The sequence below is a fragment of the Antechinus flavipes genome, chromosome 5 (assembly GCF_016432865.1).
Source record: "Antechinus flavipes isolate AdamAnt ecotype Samford, QLD, Australia chromosome 5, AdamAnt_v2, whole genome shotgun sequence".
Lineage (NCBI taxonomy): Eukaryota > Metazoa > Chordata > Mammalia > Dasyuromorphia > Dasyuridae > Antechinus > Antechinus flavipes.
The window spans coordinates 220,384,598-220,406,615 of NC_067402.1; the positions used below are offsets into that span (position 1 = coordinate 220,384,598).

Genomic DNA, 22,018 nt, shown 5'->3' on the forward strand with positions numbered 1-22,018 from the left:
TTGACAAATCTTTGCTATATTGGTTTTAAATAAATATTCAATGGGTTTTATAGAAATGAAAGGGTGAGTGAGATGGTTGAAAACAAGTGAAATTCTTATAGAGGGGAATGAAATGGGTGGGAGAATTTCTTAGTCAATGAGGATTTCTGTATAGGAGAGAAAAAGAGGTGTGAAATTTATGACTGTTGTTTAGGGGGCAGAAAATAAAAATGGGTCATAGAACTCATAAGAAAGAATTTAAAGGTATTCAGATTTTCTTTTACTAATTTTGCTCTTCACTGTCAATTGTCTCATAGTTTTTAAATTAATACAATCCTTTTCATGGTGTCTCTAAAAACTTGTATCACTTGTTCATTGCTCAAAGTATATATAAAAGGATTCATTACTGGTGCCACTGAAGTTATAAGTAGTGCTACCACCTTATTCAAAGCCACCCCTTCTTTTGTAGGTGGTTTGTTATAGATAAAGATTCAGGTTCCATAAGTCAGAGAGACAACAATCATGTGGGAGGAACAAGTGGAAAAGGCTTTTTTCCTTTGCTCAGCTGAGGGGAATCTCAAAATAGTCCTGCCAATATAGACATAAGATAGAATCACTAACACTAAGATGATGATGAGTGTGAGTGCACTAGAGTTAAAATCATTCTATCAACTGTGTATCAGAACATGTGATCTCCAGTAATGGTGATACATCACAAAAGAAGTGATCAATAATATTGGAGTCACAGAATTCTAGCTAAGACCTACACCAAATGGTGGAACCATGATCACCAACCCAGAAATCTAACAACCTAAAAGAAACTGGTTACAGACTCTGTTGTTCATGATGGTTGCATAATGTAGGGGTTTGCAGATTGCTACATAATGGTCATAAGACATGACAGCCAAGAGAAAAAACTCTAAGGCCCCAAAGTAAATAGCAAAAAATAATTGAGTGAAACATTCTTTATAGGTCACAATATAGTCCCCAGTTGATAAGTTGTAAAGGTATCTAGAAATACAAATAGTTGTGTATGCCAATTCTAAGAAAGAAAAATTCCTGAGGAAAAAGTACATGGGTGTTTTAAGGTGGAGATCCACCAAAGTGAGGGTGATAATGGTCAAATTCCTAGTTACACTCAGGATATAAACCAGAATCATAAAGATAAAGAACCTGCATCTGTGGGTCATTTGTGGATCATCTGTTAATCCTCGAAGAAAGAATGGTGTGGTTTCTCGTTTCTGACCTCTGTTTTTCCATGGATCTGTATGCATGATAATAGGGAAGATAAGCAGGGGTGGGGGACAGAGACACAGAGAGATGAGGACATTGGATCTGAGAAGAGGCAGTATAAAATAAGTCAACATTGCAATGTGGTTAAAAATGCTCAGAAGTCATGCTTGTGTCCTTTTGTTTTTTCACTGACGAAAAGAAATCATGTCAACATTTAGTTATCCTCATTGACTTTTTAGCAGGGTATCAACTAATGAATATAGTATTATTGTAAAGAATTTTAACATCAATTTTTCTTTCTTTCTTTCTTTTTTTTTTTTTGAGTTCCTTGCTTCCACTCCATTTCTTCCAAATCAATTTTAATTTGTGTTACCTAAAAAATTTTGTATTGATTTCTTTTTTTTCCACCATAATCATTTCCAGATACATCTTTTTCACTGAATTTCTTTGTAACTTACAAAAAAAAGTTAGGCAAGGACAACAGAGTGACTATCTATGATAGTACATGCCAAATATTCTTATCAAACGTAATACAGTTTTCAGCCATTTCCCAACTGTTAGACACTCACTTCATATCCCCTTTGTTGTTGTCACAGAATGTACCACTGATTTTTCAGTATCCATATGATGTTTCTTTGACCTCCTTTAGATATATTTTTAAGTAGTAAGATCACTGGCTCAGAGACTTAATAATTTATCAATTTCTTTTCTTAGAAAATTTCCAATTGTTTTATGGATTATATTGACAAATCTGTAATATGTCATAGATTAATGTTTCTGTATTTCCAGATATCCTCTAAATTGAGTAGTTTCATCTGTTTTTGGCCTTTGCTAATATATGGGTTATAGGAGACAAAACCTCAGAGTTTTAATGAATTGTTTTAATTTGAATTTCTTTTATTTAATGTTTTATAGCATATTTAATGGTTGTTGCCATTTTATAATACATATCTTGTGAATTGTTGTTTAAAGAGAGTAAATGGTTCTTAGTCTTATACATTTATAGAGTGCATATCATTTGAATTTAACTAACTAGTGCCATGGGAAATAATGTTCACTCACATATCTCCTCAAAAAGCCCAATTTCTTCTTTTCACCTTATTAAACCAATCTTCTATACAATCAAACTACACATCATTTGCATTGTTTGAGGTCCTTGTGGTTTCTCCTTGAATACATTCTGCCATCTCTTAAAATGACAAAGCTCAGAATAGATCATCATAGATATCTTATCTGTCCAGTATTTTTCTATTATACCTAACACTGTGATTGCTGGGTTCAGCAGAAGTGATGATAATAGAAATCAGGATGAGGACTTAGAGCAACAATAAATGCTGAATTTGAAGTCTCATTGGAAAATATCAGTGACCCCCAGCCCTAGAAACCTTTTCCTCTACATTCCAGTATCCTTTAGGGACATGTAGGTGAAGGAACTGAAGTCCATCAGGATTCTCTTTGTGATAATATCCTTACTTAAGTGAGCCTATTACACATTATGCTGTAACCCTGCTTATTTTGAAACAGCTTTCCTATCTTTGCTCATCAACTGTACTGGTCTTTACATTCTGGAGGTCCTCTGTTATTTTTATCCCTGAAATTTTTCAAGGAAAGGGCTTGGGAAGATCTAGTTTAAGAAAAGTTCAAATTATAGAAGATTGTCATTCGATTTTTCCAGGGGCTACAAGCTGGCACTTAATACCTTGCTCTGGCTTTCTAATACTTTTCCCTCTTTCTTTCTGACTAGTCTTCCACTACATCCTGGCATTACACTCCCTATTTAATTATCTCTTTCTCCAAAAAGTAATAGAAAACATAGGAATGGAATCCATAATATGGAATCAATAGCTTTAAGACTACTTGAAATAAATTTATTAGCTTTTAAAAGTTGATATATTACTTTTTGGAATTGACATTAAAGTTTATGTATATGATGGTAGAATACTGAAAACTATATTGTGAATACTGCTATCTATTTTATTTTTATAGAAGAACAACTTAGTAGAGAATATTGCATAATTGACCATTTTCCCTCCTGCCCCTCTTCCTATCTTTTAAGGTAAAACTATATTAAGATATAAATGTTTCCATGGCACAATAGATACTCCAGTCCTAGAGTTAGGAAGATTCATCTTTCTGAGTTCAAATTTGGACTTCTGCTAGCTTACACACTTACTAGCTGTGTGACTCTGGGTAAATCATTGAAACCTGTTTTCCTCAGTTTCCTCATCTGTAAAATGAGCTGGAGAAGAAAATGACAAATCACTTTGTCAGGAAAACCCCAAGTGAAGTTAAGGAGAGTCTGAAACGACTAAACAACAACATATATTAAACAATTTCTACATATAATCATAGAGATCATATTCAGAAACAGGATTAACCAGAATTTTAGAATGCTAGAGGGCTAGGTGAGTTTATTTCTATAAACACTATCAATATTGGGCTGTAATAACTAGAATTTTCTTTTTCCTAGATGAGGAGGCAAGTATTATGTTGTGATAAGGTCCTTGAGGGATTCTTTCTGTATTTTGGGATTCTTGTTCTAATCATTGCATATCCTAGTTTTATTTCAGAGAGGAACAGGTCATATGCTCCATCACAATGGAGTATTTCAATGAGAAGTCAATATAGTCCTGCATCACCCATTGCCAGTGATCTTTGTGGATGCCATCTCTGTCTGTTCACTCTGTACCACTTTCTTTAAGCAGGATCTGGTCATGATTGTTTCTCACTATTCACTAGTTAATTCTATTCAGTAGTTTTACAAATGTTTCCCAGTAGTATTCAACTTCCCTTCATGTTCCACTGGATTAGGCTTCCTTAGGAGAATCTAAGTAGTTATTATAATAAATGATTTCCTTGGTTGCAACAAAATATTTCCCACAAAGAGCTCTTAGGGCAATTTCTCCTGAGTTTTGAGAAATGAAGATTCTGCATCCCAGCTAAGATTACATATGCCCAGATCACACAATGAAGAATCCCATGTTGCAGATACCAAACAAGTGGAACAAGAAGCTTACTTTTCCAGATACATGATTATTGGAGAAGTAATTTCTTTTTTTCTTTTGGTTTTGTGGAAAATATTTCACATAGAATGACTTTTTGAGCCAGAATTGTTTCCTAGTAGAAACTCCTCTCTGAATGTGTCTTTCTGTCCTTTCTGTAACTTCTCTCCTCTGAAACCTACGGCACCTTTTGCCACCTTAAAGAATTATTTCTTCTCTGGGAAATATTCCCTTTCCTTTTTTATCTAACAAATTGCCCTTCCTCTAAAAGTCCTGATTACAGCCAATTTTCTGATGAAAAGGATCTTTTAAATAACTTACACTCCAAGACCTTGAAAAATATCCACTTCATGGGTCAACTGTCTTACTATTGCTTTCATTTTCAGCAAGGAATCCTTTTCTTTCAAGTAAATAACTAGGAAAGAGGATGTTTTAAGAAATGTTTAGCACTGCTAATAGAGAAATCACATGGGTAACTGACATATACGTAAACCTGACTTTTCTTCTATCAAGAGGTGTGAAGTCAATGGGCATGTTATTTTTTTTAATAGGTTTTTAAATCGACCACACCCATTTCATCACAGCTATCAAAAGGGACAATACTGACAAGACAAACTCTTTTTATACTTACTTTTCTAACTAGGCTTATGTCTCAGTGGCAAGTGTAACCCTGGTTTATCTTGCCATAAATCAAAACTGAGTAGTGCTGGTTTAAGAGAGAAGTGTCTATGTACATCTGGCTATGTTTTCTCTCATGCTTCTGCAATTTTACATTCACAGGCAGACTGGGTAATGGACAGAGATCTCCAAGTTCCTTTCTTGTATAACTTCACAGAGTATTGCTCTAATTTGTTTTCCCTTATCATCTCTAAAATGTTACTGAATCAAAAATTATCTCCCAAATTTAAAATACAACATATTTTCATGATTCTACATAGGGAAACAAAATATAAAATCATGGTTGAAGGAAGAGGACTTCAATTCCTTTTTTTATTGTGAGGAAAGGCCTCATTCATCTGAGCAGGGGACAGATTTCTCTCCAAATTATAGGATAAGGACCAAGGATATTTATTTTGTCTGTTCCATGTTCTCTAAGTACATGGGGATTGAACTCACAAATAAATGGGACCTTGGGGAACCAAGTTCTAACATTACTAACAAATCTTCTATCTAATTAATGTTGACAAAATGACTTTAAATAGACCTCTCTATTACCACTCCCCACAGAGGCCCAATTTAGATTGTCAAAGTGTTAAGTGGTCCTCAAACTTTTGTTCTCAGTATCTTCATGTTGTTAAAAAAGTATCAAGGATCTGTTCAAAGAGTTTTTGTTTACATGGATCATATTTATAGCTATTTACTATATTAGAAATAAAAAATAATTTTGAATTTGTAGATCCTCTGAAAGGGTTTCAGAGACCCCAACAATTCTTTGGACTACACTTTGAGGACTACTATACAGTTAAGCATTGAGAATATGTGATTGAGTCTGGCATCTCATTGCTCCTTCCCACATTGTCTATGAGCTTCTTGACTTTATACAGAAGCTGTGTAGGATTCCCTAGGACAAACCATATTTAGAAGAAATTCCCATTAGTCCATTTTCTATGAGATCATGAAGTTTCTATTTCTCTTATTGTTATAGAATCTGGCACAGTATTAGGATGGAACTACAGGTACCTATTTTCATATTGTCCTACCATTCCTTCCTTTCCAACTTCTAAAAGAGAAGACTCAACCCATCTTTTTTAAGACTGCCCTGATAATGCCAGCTTCTTTGTAATCGCTAGTATACTTCACATTCATTGTTGGGTTCAACTACTCTTTCTCACATCTACACTGTCAATGACCTATTTATGGATTAAATCTGGTCATATCTAGACTCATTATCTTTTATACAATATACACTGATTTACAATTGTGCTGCAATCCAGCTTCCCATCAAATTCATACTACTGTTCCCACTCAGTCATTCCATTCACAAAACCAGTGTTCCTTCCATAAATCTTTTTTCACTCTACCAAGGAAAAGTTTCCTGACATATCTTTAAGTGATTGATGTCAAAAGAATAACTATATAGTTCAAGATTCAGCAGAATCTGCTAGCTACAAAAAGTTGTATATTTTTCATATAATTTTCAACCAGATATGAACATTATGGAATATTATTGTTCTGTAAGAAATGACTTGGCAGGATGAATATAGAGAGCATTGGTGAGACTTACATGAACTGATGCTAAGTGAAATGAGCAGAACCAGGAGATCATTATATACCTCAACAAAAATACTGTATGAGGATGTATTCTGATGGAAGTGGATCTCTTCGATAAAGAGAGCTAATTCAGTTTCAATTGATCAAGGATGGACAAAAGCAGCTACACCCAAAGAAAGAACACTGAGAAATGAATATAAACTGCTTGCATTTTTGTTTTTCTTCTTGGGTTATTTATACCTTCTGAATCCAATTCTCTCTGTGCAACAAGAGAACTGTTTGGTTCTGCACACATATATTGTATCTAGGATATACCATAACCTATTTAACATGTAAAGGACTGCTTGCCATCTAGGGGAGGGGGTGGAGGGAGGGAGGGAAAAAATTGGAACAGAAGTGAGTGCAAGGGATAATGTTGTAAAAAATTACCCTGGCATGGGTTCTGTCAATAAAAAGTTATTTAAAAAAAATAATTTTCAACCAGGGCATCTTCAATGATTCTCTATCCCTTCCATTAAAACACATAACTGAAGTTCTACCTCCTGCTACTTAAAAGTCAAGTCAAGTCAGCAAGGATGTTGTAAGTAAAAATCACAGAGATTCACTAAATTCCACTCAGAAAGTGTTTTCTCAATTAACTAATCCTAAGAAGGGTTCTAAGTTCCTCCTCTCTATCTCTTCTTTAATCAAGAATACTCCCTATATCTACATATATGAAACATAATTTCTATTTTGCTTCACTACTTTTTCTATGACATGATTTTTTATATTTAGTTAAGCATCCATTTAGAGCCTTACTTTTTTAAAAAAAACTTTTAATAGCTTTTTATTTACAAGTTATATGCATGGGTAATTTACAGCATTGACAATTGCCAAACCTTTTGTTTCAATTTTTCCCCTCCTTCTCCCTACCCCCTCCCCTAGATAGCAGGATGACCAATACATGTTAAATATATTAAAGTATAAATTAAATACAAAATAAGTATTCATGACCAAACTGTTATTTTGCTGTACGAAAAAAAAATTGGATTCTGAAATATTGTACAATTAGCCTGTGAAGGAAATCAAAAATGCAGGCAGGGAAAAAATATAGGGATTGGGAATTCAATGTAGTGGTTCTTAGTCATCTCCCAGAGTTCTTTCACTGGGTGTAACTGGTTCAGTTCACTACTGCTCCATTGGAACTGATTTGGTTCATGTCATTGCTGAAGATGGTAAGATCCATCAGAATTGACCATCATATAGTATTATTGTTGAAGTATATAATGATCTTGTGGCCCTGCTCATTTCACTCAGCATCAGTTCATGTAAGTCTCTCCAGGCCTTTCTGAAATCATCCTGTTGGGCATTTCTTACCAAACAACAATATTCCATAATATTCATATACCACAATTTATTCAGTCATTCTCCAGTTGATGGGCATCTACTCAGTTTCCAGTTTCTGGCTACTACAAAGAGGGCTGCCACCAACATTCTTGCACATACAGGTCCCTTTCCCTTCTTTAAGATCTCTTTCAGATATAAGCCCAGTAGTAACACTGCTGGATCAAAGGGTATGCACAGTTTGATAACTTTTTGAGTGTAGTTCCAAATTGTAGAGCCTTACTTGATGTATTGTGTGAGTTATTGGTCTAAGCCACAATTTTTGCCACAATGCTTTCTAGTTTGTCAAATGATGAATTCTTCAAGAAACCAAAGTCAGAGATGAAATTGTCAAAGAGGAATAATAAGGAAATTAGAGGAAAAAAAATCCTTGAAAATATCTGATTCTAGGAAGAAGAAATCTCAAAGGCTTTAAATAAAAATTGAGAAATCAAAAGAAAAAATAGTAACAAAAGAAAGAAATGTGATCTCCAGAGCTAATAATGAGTTTAGGTACCATTGAATAAATACTTAAAAATGAAAGACTATAATTCAACACTTGAGGAAATAGAAGACTTTGAAATTTGAAGAGAACATGAGAATTATTAAAGCAGAATTTTTCCTGTACAACAGTAATAATGAGCAGAATAGAAATACTTGGATTCTCACTGGTAAGGCTCATCTAAGAAACAAAGAGAAGAATGTATTGGGAATGCAAAAACATAGAAGTGAAATAAAACCTTAAAGAAGAGAACCAAAAAATAAGCCTTGTTTTTCAGATTTTCCCCTCTTTTCCCCCACTTCCTTCCCTAGATGGCAAGCAATCCAATATAATAACCATAATTTTTAAAGATATAATGGTATTATGTGATATCCATGTCCGTGCATCTCATACCAATTCCCTTTTCTGTGAGCCTTTCCTTGATTTCCAGTTCTTTTCTACCACAAAAATGCTTCCATTAATACTTTAGTTCTTTGATATCCTTTTAGTATATGCCTAGCACTGGGAATTCTATGTCAAAGGATAGGGACATTGTAGATTATTAAAACATAATTCTAAATTGCTTTCATATAAAGGTTGGATGAATGTTCAGCTTTATCAATAGGACTTTTGGCAATCTCACCCAACATTGATTGTTTCCACTTTTTGTCACTTTTGCAAATTTGTATGGTATGCATTGAAACCTCAGCATGGGATGGCGGAGCAGACACACATGACTCTCTAAGCTCCTCTCATTACCCTCATAACCAATTATTTAATCCAGCCTCAAAAATAGTTCTTCACTGCTTAAATTCATGAAGATTAGAAGCACTACAACTTACCAGCCGAATTCAATTCGGAAGATCGCCAGGAATGGTTTGTCCTGAGAGGACATAAATAGACTAGCACAGGCAGCGAGAGGATAGCGTCCTGAGCAGGCATCTTTGTGGCTAGAGAAGTTATAGGGACCACTCTGCTATAGGCTAACTGCTCTATCTTGATTAAAAAGCAGTAAACTGGCAGAGAAGTTAAAGTCTGAAACAGAGGGTACTCTAAAAAATCACCAGAACCTAAAGAGATCTGGCTGTAACCCCTCAAACCCGGAAGTGACTCAGGCAGATTTTAACAGCCCTGTATCCACATCCTGCAGTTCACAGCTTTTGCGGGAACAGTTACTAATCTGCATGGCAGGGGGGCACAGCCTGGGCAGCCTCTAATTGGCAGAGTGGGGGCTCAGCCTGGGTCAATAGAACTTTCCCAGCAGACTGTGCTTCCAGGGCAGACACTTCGGGTCCCTGCAAATCCATTCACTGCTCAGGTGCTAATACCCATAGCCCCAGGGTAGGCTTTGGCTTGGGAAGTGAAACTCTCCCTGCTCAGTGTCTAGCCCCAGGGCAGTCGTTATCTCACACAGCAGGGGTTCTTTGAAGGGCACTTTCCCAGCCCGGCCCTGCAGGCCTGAGTTAATTTCGGGTGGGGAACTCTTTTCCAGAGCACTCCAGTACCTCGCTGCTTTTTGTAGCGGGTTGGCAGGACAGCTACCGGTCCATACACCTTTCACTGCTCTGCAGAGGAAGCTGGTAACCTCCTGGCTCTGAAGGCAAACCTTACAGTCTTTAACAAAATGAGTAAAAAAGTCAAAAGAACAATTGATAGTTTCTACACAGAAAGAGAACAGCTTTTCAACCCTGAAAAGACTAATAGCAGACAGTCTCCAGATGATTGTGGGTCTCCAATACAAAAGGCTCTCCTAGAAGAGACTATTAAAAACCTTAAAAGACAGCTAGAAGAGAAATGGGGAAAGGCACATAACTCACTAAAAGAAAAATTTGATAAAGTGGAAAAAGAAAACAACTTCCTGAAATGTGAATTGGAAAAGGTAAAAAACTCCAAAGAAGTGCAAGGAAACAGAGTTTGCGAATTGGAAAAAGAAAATAACTCACTAAAAAAAAAAAAAATTAGCGAAATGGAAAAAAATTCCATAGAGCAAAAACAACTCAATTGGACATATACAAAAAGAAGTAAAAAAAGCTCATAAAGAAAATAACTCAATAAAAATCAGAACTGAACAAATAGAAATGACTGATTCATTGAGACATCAAGAATCAGTCAAGCAAAACCAAAAAAATGAAAGATTGGAAAAAAAATGTCAAATATTTACTTGGAAAAACAACAGACCTGGAAAATAGATCTAGGAGAGATAAACTGAGGATCATCGGACTACCCGAAAATTATGATGAAACAAGGAGCCTAGATACTATTTTACAGGAAATCATCAAAGAGAACTGCCCAGAGTAATAGAACTGGAAGGGAAAATAGGTGTTGAAAGAATTCATCGAACACCTTCTGAAAAAGACCCTAAAATAAAGACTCCAAGGAATATTGTGGCCAAACTTCATAATTTTCAGACTAAAGAAAAAATTTTACAAGCAGCCAGGAAAAAACAGTTCAAATACCGAGATGCCACAATAAGGGTCACACAAGATCTGGCTGCCTCAACATTAAAGGATCAAAGGGCCTGGAATCCGATATTCCGAAAAGCAAAAGAACTTGGAATGCAGCCAAGAATAAACTACCCAGCTAAGCTGAGTATTTTTTTCCATGGAAGAAGATGGACATTTAATTAAAATAGAGGAATTCCATCTGTTTCTAAGGAAAAAACCAGACTTAAACAAAATATTTGAAATCCAACAACAGGAATCAAGAGAAGTAGAAAAAGGTAAAAGGAACTCTTGAGAACTGTATTTCTGTTGTGGATATACATAAAAACCATATGTATTTTGATTTTACCGATATAACATAAAAAAGGGAAGTAGAAATGGAAAGGGGATAGTGTCAGAAAAAGGGAAGAGGGGAGATAAAAAGAGGGAAACTGCATGTGACAGTGAGGCAAAGGAAACCTATCATATATGAGGGAACTTAGAGAGGGGGAGGAACATTGTGTGAATCCTACTCTCATCAGAGTTGGCTCAAAGAGGAATCAAGTTACATTTTGTTTTACAGAGATTCTTCTCTCACTTCATTAAAAAGTGGGAGAGGAAAAGGGAAAAGGAAAAAGAGTAATAAGGGAAGGGTACAAGAAAGGGGAAGGGATTCAAAGGGAGGAGGGAGGGATACTAAAGAGGGAGAACTGCGTGACGTTAGTGGGACCAATAAGTTTAATACTAGAGAAGAAGGGAAGGAGGGCAAGAAAAAGAAAAGTATAATCTGGGGATATTAGGATGGCAGGAAATACAGAATTGGTTATTTTAACCAATGTGAATGGAATGAAACAATGTAAATGTGAATGGGATGAACTCTTCCATAAAGAGGAGGCGGATAGCAGACTGGATCAAAAGTCAGAACCCTACAATCTGCTGTTTACAGGAAACACATTTAAAACAGGGAGATACATACAGAGTAAAGGTAAAAGGCTGGAGTAGAATCTATTATGCTTCAGGGGAAGTCAAAAAAGCAGGGGTAGCCATCCTTATCTCAGATCAAGCAAAAGCAAAGATTGATCTAATTAAAAGAGATAAGGAAGGAAACTATATCTTGCTTAAGAGTACTATAGACAATGAAGCAATATCAGTATTAAACATATATGCACCAAGTGGTATAGCATCTAACTTCCTTAAAGAGAAGTTAAGAGAGTTGCGAGAAGAAATAGACAGCAAAACTATGATAGTGGGAGATCTCAACCTTGCACTCTCAGATTTAGATAAATCAAATCACAAAACAAATAAGAAAGAAATTAAAGAGATAAATAGAATAATACAAACGTTACATATGATCTTTGGAGAAAATTGTTTGGAGATAGAAAGGAATACACTTTCTTCTCAGCAGTTCATGGAATCTACACAAAAATTGACCATATATTAGGACATAAAGACCTCAAAATTAAATGCAGGAAGGCAGAAATAGTAAATGCTTTCTTTTCAGATCACAATGCAATAAAAACTACATTCAACAAAAAGTTAGGTGTAAATAGACCAAAAAGTAATTGGAAACTAAATAATCCCATCTTAAAGAATGAATGGGTGAAACAGCAAATTATAGACACAATTAATAATTTCACTCAAGATAACGACAACGGTGAGACATCATATCAAAATTATTGGATGCAGCCAAAGCAGTAATAAGGGGAAATGTTATATCCTTAGAGGCTTACTTGAATAAAATAGAAAAATAGAAGATCAATGAATTGGGCCTGCAACTTAAAAAGTTAGAAAAAGACCAAATTAAAAACCCCCAATCAACTACTAAACTTGAAATTCTAAAATTAAAAGGAGAAATTAATAATATAGAAAGTAAAAATACTATTGAACTAATAAATAAAACTAAGAGTTGGTTTTATGAAAAAAACAATAAAATTGATAAACCTTTGGTAAATCTGATTAGAAAAAGGAGAGAGGGAAATCAAATTAGCAGTCTTAAAAATGAAAAAGGAGAACTTTCCACTGATGAAGAGGAAATTAAAGAAATAATAAGGGGTTACTTTGCCCAACTTTATGCCAATAAATTTGATAACCTAAGTGAAATGGATGACTACCTCCAAAAATATAGGCTTCCCAGATTATCAGAGGAGGAAGTAAATTGCTTAAATAGTCCAATTTCAGAAAAAGAAATAGAACAAGCTATTAATCAACTCCCTAAAAAAAAAAATCCCCAGAACCAGATGGATTTACATGTGAATTCTACCAAACATTCAAAGAACAATTAGTCCCAATGCTTTATAAACTATTTGAAAAAATAGGGAATGAAGGAGTCCTACCAAATTCCTTTTATGACACAGACATGGTACTGATACCTAAACCAGGTAGGTTGAAAACAGAGAAAGAAAATTATAGACCTATCTCTCTAATGAATATTGATGCTAAAATCTTAAATAAGATATTAGCAAAAAGACTACAGAAAATCATCCCCAGGATAATACACCATGATCAAGTAGGATTTATTCCAGGAATGGTATAAATTTCAAGTTTAGTAATTGATTGGGGTTTCTTAATTTGGTCTTTTTCTAGCTTTTTAAGTTGCAGGCCCAATTCATTGATCTTCTCTTTCTCTATTTTATTCAAGTAAGCCTCTAAGGATATAAAATTCCCCCTTATTACCACTTTGTCTGCATCCCATAAATTTTGGTATAATGTCTCATCATTGTCATTATCTTGAGTGAAATTATTAATTGTGTCTATAATTTGCTGTTTCACCCAATCATTCTTTAAGATGGGATTATTTAGTTTCCAATTACTTTTTGGTCTATTTACACCTAATTTTTTGTTGAATGTAGTTTTTGTGGCATTGTGATCTGAAAAGAAAGCATTTACTATTTCTGCCTTCCTGCATTTAATTTTGAGATCTTTATGACCTAATATATGGTCAATTTTTGTGTAGGTTCCATGAACTGCTGAGAAGAAAGTGTATTCCTTTCTATCTCCAAACAATTTTCTCCAAAGATCATATGTAACTTTTGTATTATTCTATTTATCTCTTTAATTTCTTTCTTATTTGTTTTGTGATTTGATTTATCTAAATCTGAGAGTGCAAGGTTGAGATCTCCCACTATCATAGTTTTGTTGTCTATTTCTTCTCGCAACTCTCTTAACTTCTCTTTAAGGAAGTTAGATGCTATACCACTTGGTGCATATATGTTTAATACTGATATTGCTTCATTGTCTATAGTACTCTTAAGCAAGATATAGTTTCCTTCCTTATCTCTTTTAATTAGATCAATCTTTGCTTTTGCTTGATCTGAGATAAGGATGGCTACCCCTGCTTTTTTGACTTCCCCTGAAGCATAATAGATTCTACTCCAGCCTTTTACCTTTACTCTGTATGTATCTCCCTGTTTTAAATGTGTTTCCTGTAAACAACATATTATAGGGTTCTGACTTTTGATCCAGTCTGCTATCTGCCTCCTCTTTATTGGAGAGTTCATCCCATTCATATTTACGGTTAAAATTACTAATTCTGTATTTCCTGCCATCCTAATATCCCCAGATTATCCTTTTCTTTTTCTTGCCCTCCTTCCCTTCTTCCCTAGTATTAAACTTATTGGTCCTCATGCAGCTCTCCCTTTTTAGTATCCCTCTCTCCTTCCTTTAAATCCCTTTCCCTTTCTTGTGCCCTTCCCTTATTACTCTTTTTCCTTTTCCCTTTTCCTCTCCCACTTGTTAATGAAGTGAGAAAAGAATCTCTGTAAAACAAATATGTCAATTATTTCCTCTTTGAGCCAACTCTGATGAGAGTAGGATTCACACAATGTTCCTCCCCCTTTCTAAGTTCCCTCATATATGATAGGTTTCCTTTGCCTCATCGTCACATGTAGTTTCCCTCTTTTTATCTCCCTTGTTCCCTTTTTCTGACACTATCCCCTTTCCATTTCTACTTCCTGTTTTTATGTTATATCAGTAAAATCAAATTATACATATGGTTTTTATGTATATCCACAACAGAAATACAGTTCTCAAGCGTTCATTTTACCTTTTTTTACTTCTATTGATTCCTGTTGTTGGAGATCAAAGTTTTTGTTTAAGTCTGTTTTTTTCCTTAGAAACAAATGGAATTCCTCTATTTCATTAAATGTCCATCTTCTTCCATGGAAAACAATATTCAGCTTAGCTGGGTAGTTTATTCTTGGCTGCATTCCAAGATCTTTTGCCTTTCGGAATATCTGATTCCAGGCCCTTTCATCCTTTAATGTTGAAGCAGCCAGATCTTGTGTGACCCTTATTGTGGCATCTCAGTATCTGAACTGTTTTTTCCTGGCTGCTTCTAAAATTTTTTCTTTAGTCTGAAAATTCTAAAGTTAGGCCACAATATTACTTGGAGTCTTTATTGTAGGGTCTTTTTCAGAAGGTGTTTGATGAATTCTTTCAACGCCTATTTTCCCTTCCGGTTCTATTACTTCTGGGCAGTTCTCTTTGATGATTTCCTGTAAAATAGTATCTAGGCTCTTTTTTTCATCATAATTTTCGGGTAGTCCAATGATCCTCAGGTTATCTCTCCTAGATCTATTTTCCAGGTCTGTTGTTTTTCCAAGTAAATATTTGACATTTTTTTCCAATCTTTCATTTTTTTTTTTTTTTTGATTTTGTGTGACTGATTCTTGATGTCTCAATGAATCAGTCATTTCTATTTGTTAAGTTCTGATTTTTAGTGAGTTATTTTCTTCATTAGCTTTTTTCATTTCTTTTTGTATTGTCCAATTGAGTTGTTTTGCTCTATGGAATTTTTTTCTATTTCACTAATTTTTTTTTTTTTTTTGTGAGTTATTTTGTTTTTCCAATTCACAAATTCTGTTTCCCTGCACTTCTTGGGAATTTTTTTATCTTTTCCAATTCACATTTCAGTTCTTTTTCCACTTTATCAAATTTTTCTTTTAGTGAGTTATATGCCTTTTCTGTACTCTCTTGCATAGTTTCTCTTTCCTTTTCCCATTTCTCTTCTAGTTCTCTTTTAAGATATCTAATAGTCTTCTCTAGGAGAGCCTTTTGCATTGGGGACCAATAATTGTCTAGAGACTGTCTGCTATTAGTTTCTTCAGAGTTGAAAAGTTGTTCTCTTTTTGTATAGAAACTATCAATTGTTCTTTTGATTTTTTTACTCATTTTGTTAAAGCCTGTAGGATCTGCCTTCAGAAACAGAAGGTTACCAGCTTCCTCTGCAGAGCACTGAAAGGTATATGGACAGATAGCTACAAAAAGCAGCGAGGTACAGGTGTGCTCTGGGAAAGAGTTCCCCACCAAGGAGTTACTCAGGCCTTCTGGGTGGAGCTGGGAAAGTGCTCTGCAAAGAACCCCTGCTGTGTGGGATAATGACTGCCCTGGGCCTAGATGCTAAGCAGTGAGAGTTTCACTCCCCCAAGCCAAAGCCTGCCCTGGGGCTGTGGGTATTAGTAGCTGAGTAGTGAATGGATTTGCAGGGACCAGAAGTGTCTGCCCTGGAAGCACAGTCTGCTGGGGAAATTCTATTGTCCCAGGTCAAGCCCCCCACTGTGCCATTAGAGGCTGCCCAGGCTGTGTCCCTCTGCCATGCAGATTTGTAACTGCCCCGAACTGCAGGATGTGGATGCAGGTCTGCATTAAAGTATGCCTGAGTCACTTCCGGGTTTGAGTGGTTACAGCCAGATTTCATTAGGTTCTGGCATTTTTTAGAGTATCCTCTCTTTTAGGCTTTAATTTCTCTGCCAGTTTATTGCTTTGTAGTCAAGCCAGAGCAGTTAGCCTATAGGAGAGTGGTCCCTATAACTTCTTTAGCCACAGAGATCACCCCCGCCCCTGGTCTGCGCAGGATGCTAGCCTCTTGCTGCTTGTGCTAGTCTCTTCCTGGCCCTCAGGACAAACCTTTCTTGGCCAACTTCCAGATTGATTTAGGCTGGTAAATTGTAGTGCTTCTAATCTTCATGAATTTAAGCAGTGAAGAGCTATTTTTTGAGGCTGAATTAAATAGTTAGTTATGAGGGGAATGAGAGGGGCTTAGAGAGTCATGTGTGCCTTCTCTGCCATCTTGGCTCCACCCCCAGAAGTCTAATTTGTTCCTTTCCTAACATTTTTAATTGTAAGCCCAATTGGTTGACCTTCTCTTTCTCTATTTTATGCAAGTAGTCCTCTAAAAATATAAAACTTCTCCTTATTGCTGCTTTAGTTGCATCCCACACATTTTGGTATGACATCTCATTATAGTCATTTTTGGGGGTGAAGTTATTAATTATGCCTATGATTTGCTGTTTCACCTAATCATTCTTTAGTATGAGATTATTTAGTTTCCAATTATATATTTTTTGGTCCATTTTCCCCTGGCTTTTTATTGAATGCAATTTTCATTGCGTTGTGATCTGAAAAGGATGCATTTACTATTTCTGCCTTACTACATTTGAATTTGAGATTTTTATGTCCTGATATTTGGTCAATTTTTGTATAGGTTCCATGAACTACCGAGAGGTAAGTGTACTCCTTTCTGTTTTCATTTAGTTTTCTCTAAAGATCTATTATATCTAACTTTCCTAATATTCTATTTACCTCTTTGACTTCTTTCTTATTTATTTTGTGATTTTGATTTATTTAATTCTGAAAGTGCAAGGTTGAGATCTTCCACTATCATAGTTTTGCTGTCTATTTCTTCTTGCAGCTCTCTTAATTTCTCTTTTAAGAATTTAGATGCTATACCACTTGATGCATATATATTTAATATTGATATTGCTTCATTTTCTGTGCTACCCTTTAGCAAGATATAGTGCCCTTCCTTATCTCTTTTAATTAGATCAATTTTTGCTTTTGCTTGATCCGAGATCAGGATGGCTCCCCCTGCTGTTTTGACTTCACCTGAAGCATAGTAAATTCTGCTTCAATCTTTTACTTTTAATCTGTATGTATCACCCTGCTTCAAGTGTGTTTCCTGTAAACAACATATTGTAGGATTCTGGCTTTTAATCCATTCTGCTAACCACTTCCTCTTTATGGGGAAGTTTATCCAGTCACATTTATGGTTAAAATGACCAATTCTATATTACTTGCCATCTTGTTAACCCTTCCTTATGCTTTCCTACTTTCCTTCCCCCTTACTCCTTTCCCCACTATTAAACCTGTGGGCAACAGTTCCTTTTCACAGCTCTTCTTTTTTAGTATCTCTCCCCCACCTTAGAATTCCTCCCTCTATCTTACCCCCTTTCCTCACAATTTCTGTATTCCCTTCTCCTTAGTGTACTCCTTCTCTTTTCACTTTTCCCCTCCCACTTTTCCATGAAGTGGGAGAAGTTTCACCATAAATCAGATATGTCTAATATTTTTCTCTTTAAGCCAATTCTGATGAGAGCAAGAGGCACACTATGTTTATCCTCCCTCCATTCTTTCTCTTAGATATAACAGGTTTTCTTTGCCTCTTTGTGAAATGTATCGCCCCCAATTTCACCTTTTTCTGGTACAATTCCTGTTCTACCTCTAGTTTCTAGAACATATTTTACATGTGTTCTTTATATATCTTTATAATAGAAATATAGTTCCCAAGATTTCTTTTTTACCTTTTTAGGTTTCTCTTGAGTTCTATATTTGGAAATCAAACTTTTTGTTTAATTCTGTTTTTTTCATCAGAAAAACTTATTTCATTGAATGTCCATCTTCTTCCCTGGAAAAAAAGATCATTTTGGCTGGGTAAGTTATTTTTAGCTGTATACCAAATTCCTTAGTCTTTTGAACTATCAGATTCCAGGCCCTTCCATCCTTTAAAATGGACATTGCTAGATCCTGAGTAATCTTTATTGTGCCTTCTCTATATTTGAATTGATTTTTCTCTAGCAGCTTGTAGCATTTTTTCCCTTGGTCTGATAGTTCTGGAATTTAGCCACAATATTTCTTGGAGTTTTGATTTTAGAGTCCCTTTCAGTAGGTGATCGATGAATTCTTTCCATGTCTATTTTATCCTCTGTTTCTATAACATCTGGGCAGTTCTCTTTGATAATTTCCTGGAAAATACTGTCCAGGTTCTTTTTATCATCATATTTTTCAAGAAGTCCAAATAATTTCTCAGATTATCTCCCCTAGATCTATTTTCCAGGTCTGTTGTTTTCCCAAGAAGGTATTTGACATTTTTTTCCATTGTTTCTTTTTTCTTTTCTTTTCTTTTCTTTTCTTTTCTTTTCTTTTTTTTTTTTTTTTTTTTTTTGGTTTTGCTTGACTGACTCTTGATGTCTCCTTGAGTTATTCAATTCCCTTTGTTCAATTCTGATTTTTAATGATTTATTTTCTTCACTTACTTTTTAATATGTTTTTCTAATTGTCCAATTGAGTTTTTAAGTGAGTTGTTTTGTTCTATGGAATTTTTTTCCCACTTCGCCAATTTTATTTTTTAGAGAGCTATTTTCTTTTTCCAATTCACTGATTTTGTTTTTCAAGGATTTGACTGCTTTATCCACTCTATCTTCAAATGAGTGTCATGACTTATCCAGACTCTCTTGCCAAGCTTCCCTTTTCTTTTCCCATTTTTCTTCTAGCTCTCTTGTTAGAGCCTTTTAAATTTTTTCTAGGAAAGTCTTGTGTGTTGAGGACCAAATCATATCCGTCTTTGGGGATTCATCTGGAGACAGTCTATTTTCAGTCTCCTCAGGGTTTAAAGTCTGCTCTCTATCCATATAGAAGCTATCAATAGTTAGAGCCCATTTAAATTTTTTGCTCATTTTATCAAAGAATTATCAAAGAAAACAAAGTAACAAGAAAAACAAATGCAGTTTGCTTTTTTTTGGGGGGGAGGCTGGATCGTATTATGGAGCTTCCTCGGCCGAATGCAGGGGACAGCAGTGAAGCACTAGCAGGACAGCAATGGCTGCACTGTGTATACACTTTGAGACTCTGAGCATATGCTGAGAAACTCTGAGTGGCTGTGGCCAGGTCCCAAGAGACCCTAGCTTTTTGGGGTTATAGTCTTTACCCTCTGTGTTTATAACTTCTCTGCTGATCTACTGGCTTGCTGCCAAGGCAAAGTAGCCACACTGTGGTAAAGTTCTCCCCACAGAAATGACTTTGATCATACCCACTCCCCTCAGGTCTGCTCAGTGTGAGATGCCTTCTGTACTCTCACTATCTGCTGTGCTGCTGCTGCCTGCCTTCAGTCTGTGGCAGATCTAACCATCCCCACCTGTGAGCAAAAACAGACCTTTTATGGCAAATTTCGAGGATATATTCTGTTGGTAATTATTTGTGGTTTTTTTCAGTGAAGCACTAATTTCGAGGTCTTGTCATGAAATAAAGTATTCTGAGAGCAAAGATGGAGCTTAAATATATGTGTATGTCCTCTCTGCCATCTTGACTGGAAGTCCTGTTACATGCTTTCTTCACTAAACTTATCCTAGATTTATCTGGAGGATTTCTTTCATTTGTTGTTATAGGGGAGGGTCAGCCTATGCTTTGAACTGTGCACTCTTACAGAGAGCTGGTCTCAAATAATACTTTCTTGTAAGCAAGTAATTAATAAGTAAATCTCTTCCTTTACATAGACTTATTCAACACTGGCCCTTTAAAGCTAACTCTCCATCTAGTTCATATCACTATATCTTATCTAAAAGGGTATTATGATACTTCATATTGTAGTAAAATTTAGGTATAGTGTGTCTATACTTGTTTGCTGATTTAGATTTATTACTATTTTGTGTTGATCAGGGACACTTTCTATTTTGGGAATCATCATAGTTAAATTCCTTGAGAGCACAGGTTATAGATTTTTGTCAGAAAGGGGCAAGTTCCACATAAGTGAATATGACCTCTGGCTCAGCTGGAATAAGTCAATAACTCTTGATGAGGAGTTGTGTTAAAGATGACTTGGAAATGAAAATTATGGGAGCTAGATTTTTTTTTTAATATGTTCTCCTTTGTAGAGTCAACAATAGGAAGAGCCATGGAAACACTCTCTTCTGATTAGTTTGCTTTTGGGACTATTCACCAATGTTTTCTCTCTCTTGAATTTCCTGATAGTAGGAATTGGATTTCTCTTCTTATTCCTCTCTAAGTCTCCTCAAGTAGCACGTGGCAGTGGGAATATGCACTTGCCTATGCTACTTTGAATCTATGACTACATTCTACTTTTTCTTTCCCTGAGCACCAATAATTGATAAAAAGTTGCTTTGAAGCTGAAAAGTAATCTAATAAGTAAAGCAATTACCTAAGGTAGTCATATGGATAAATATTTATATGTTAAATCCTGCATTAGAAAAGTTAATAATGACATACTTTTTAGAAAATATGACCATAGACATTACCATCTAGTAGCAGAGAGAATTATAAAGAGACCTCTGCTGCAGATTTTGATTTTTCATAGTTACTTAGACAGAAAAGGTATAAGTTCAAAGCAAAATATCTATTTAGTAATACCACAAAGATGTATTTTCCTTCTTTGGGGGAATATATGGAATATAATTGTACTTTTCCGTTATTTTATATATTTTTTGTGTTACTATGTGTGTGAGCTTTTGCAACATAAGCATTTTCAGAAATGGAGAAAATAGAAGCAAGCCTTTATCCAATTCTCACATGTATGTGAAAGATCTTTTCCTAATTCCTTAAAAATAGAATTGCTTAAGGAGAAGCTCATGATGATAAGAGTATCTGATACATAGAGAAACAAACAACAACTATAATGAGGTTTGCCTGTGCATGCTTAAATCATGAAAAGCAGCCTCCTTTTCTGAGTTCTGTTACCACAAGAGCGGGCATAGACTCTTTTGACAAACTTTTGACAGACTGAATAGCCTGAACTGAACAGTATATCTTTAACACTCACCAGATTGGGATAGTTCCTTTTATTCCAGGGAAGTATCTTCTTTATAATCTAGAGGGTAAATATCAAAATTCATCTATAGCATAGGTACTATGAATTGAATTGGGAAGAGAAGTATCTTCCATGATTCTGGGAATAAGTCAACACCAGAAAAACACTGCAAAGTAATTCATGTTCATATCCCCAGCTTGCTACACTAGAAATTTTAGTAAACTCTTTGAGTGACATCTAAGTCTCTCTCTGTCTCTGTCTGTGTCTCTGTCTATTTGTCTCTCTGTGTGTGTGTGTGTGTGTGTGTGTATGTGTGTGTGTATGTATGACAGATGGACATACATCTCCATCTGTCTCTCTTTCTCTCCCTCTCCCTCCCTTCCACTCCTTTTTAATTAAGCTGAGTTATCTCGACTTCACTTTGTATTTTCTATGATATATTTTTCAAAGTACAAAACCTTGGATATAGAACTTGGTCCTTCTTTCTTCTTTAATCAACAGTAATAAAAATTTAGCT

At 35.4% G+C, this 22,018-nt stretch overlaps 1 pseudogene; it reads right to left on the bottom strand.

Annotated features, from left to right (window-relative positions):
• Window positions 1–299: 299 nt before the first annotated feature.
• Window positions 300–1,253, bottom strand: LOC127538700 (olfactory receptor 6C2-like; annotated as a pseudogene).
• Between the last annotated feature and the right edge of the window lie 20,765 nt (window positions 1,254–22,018).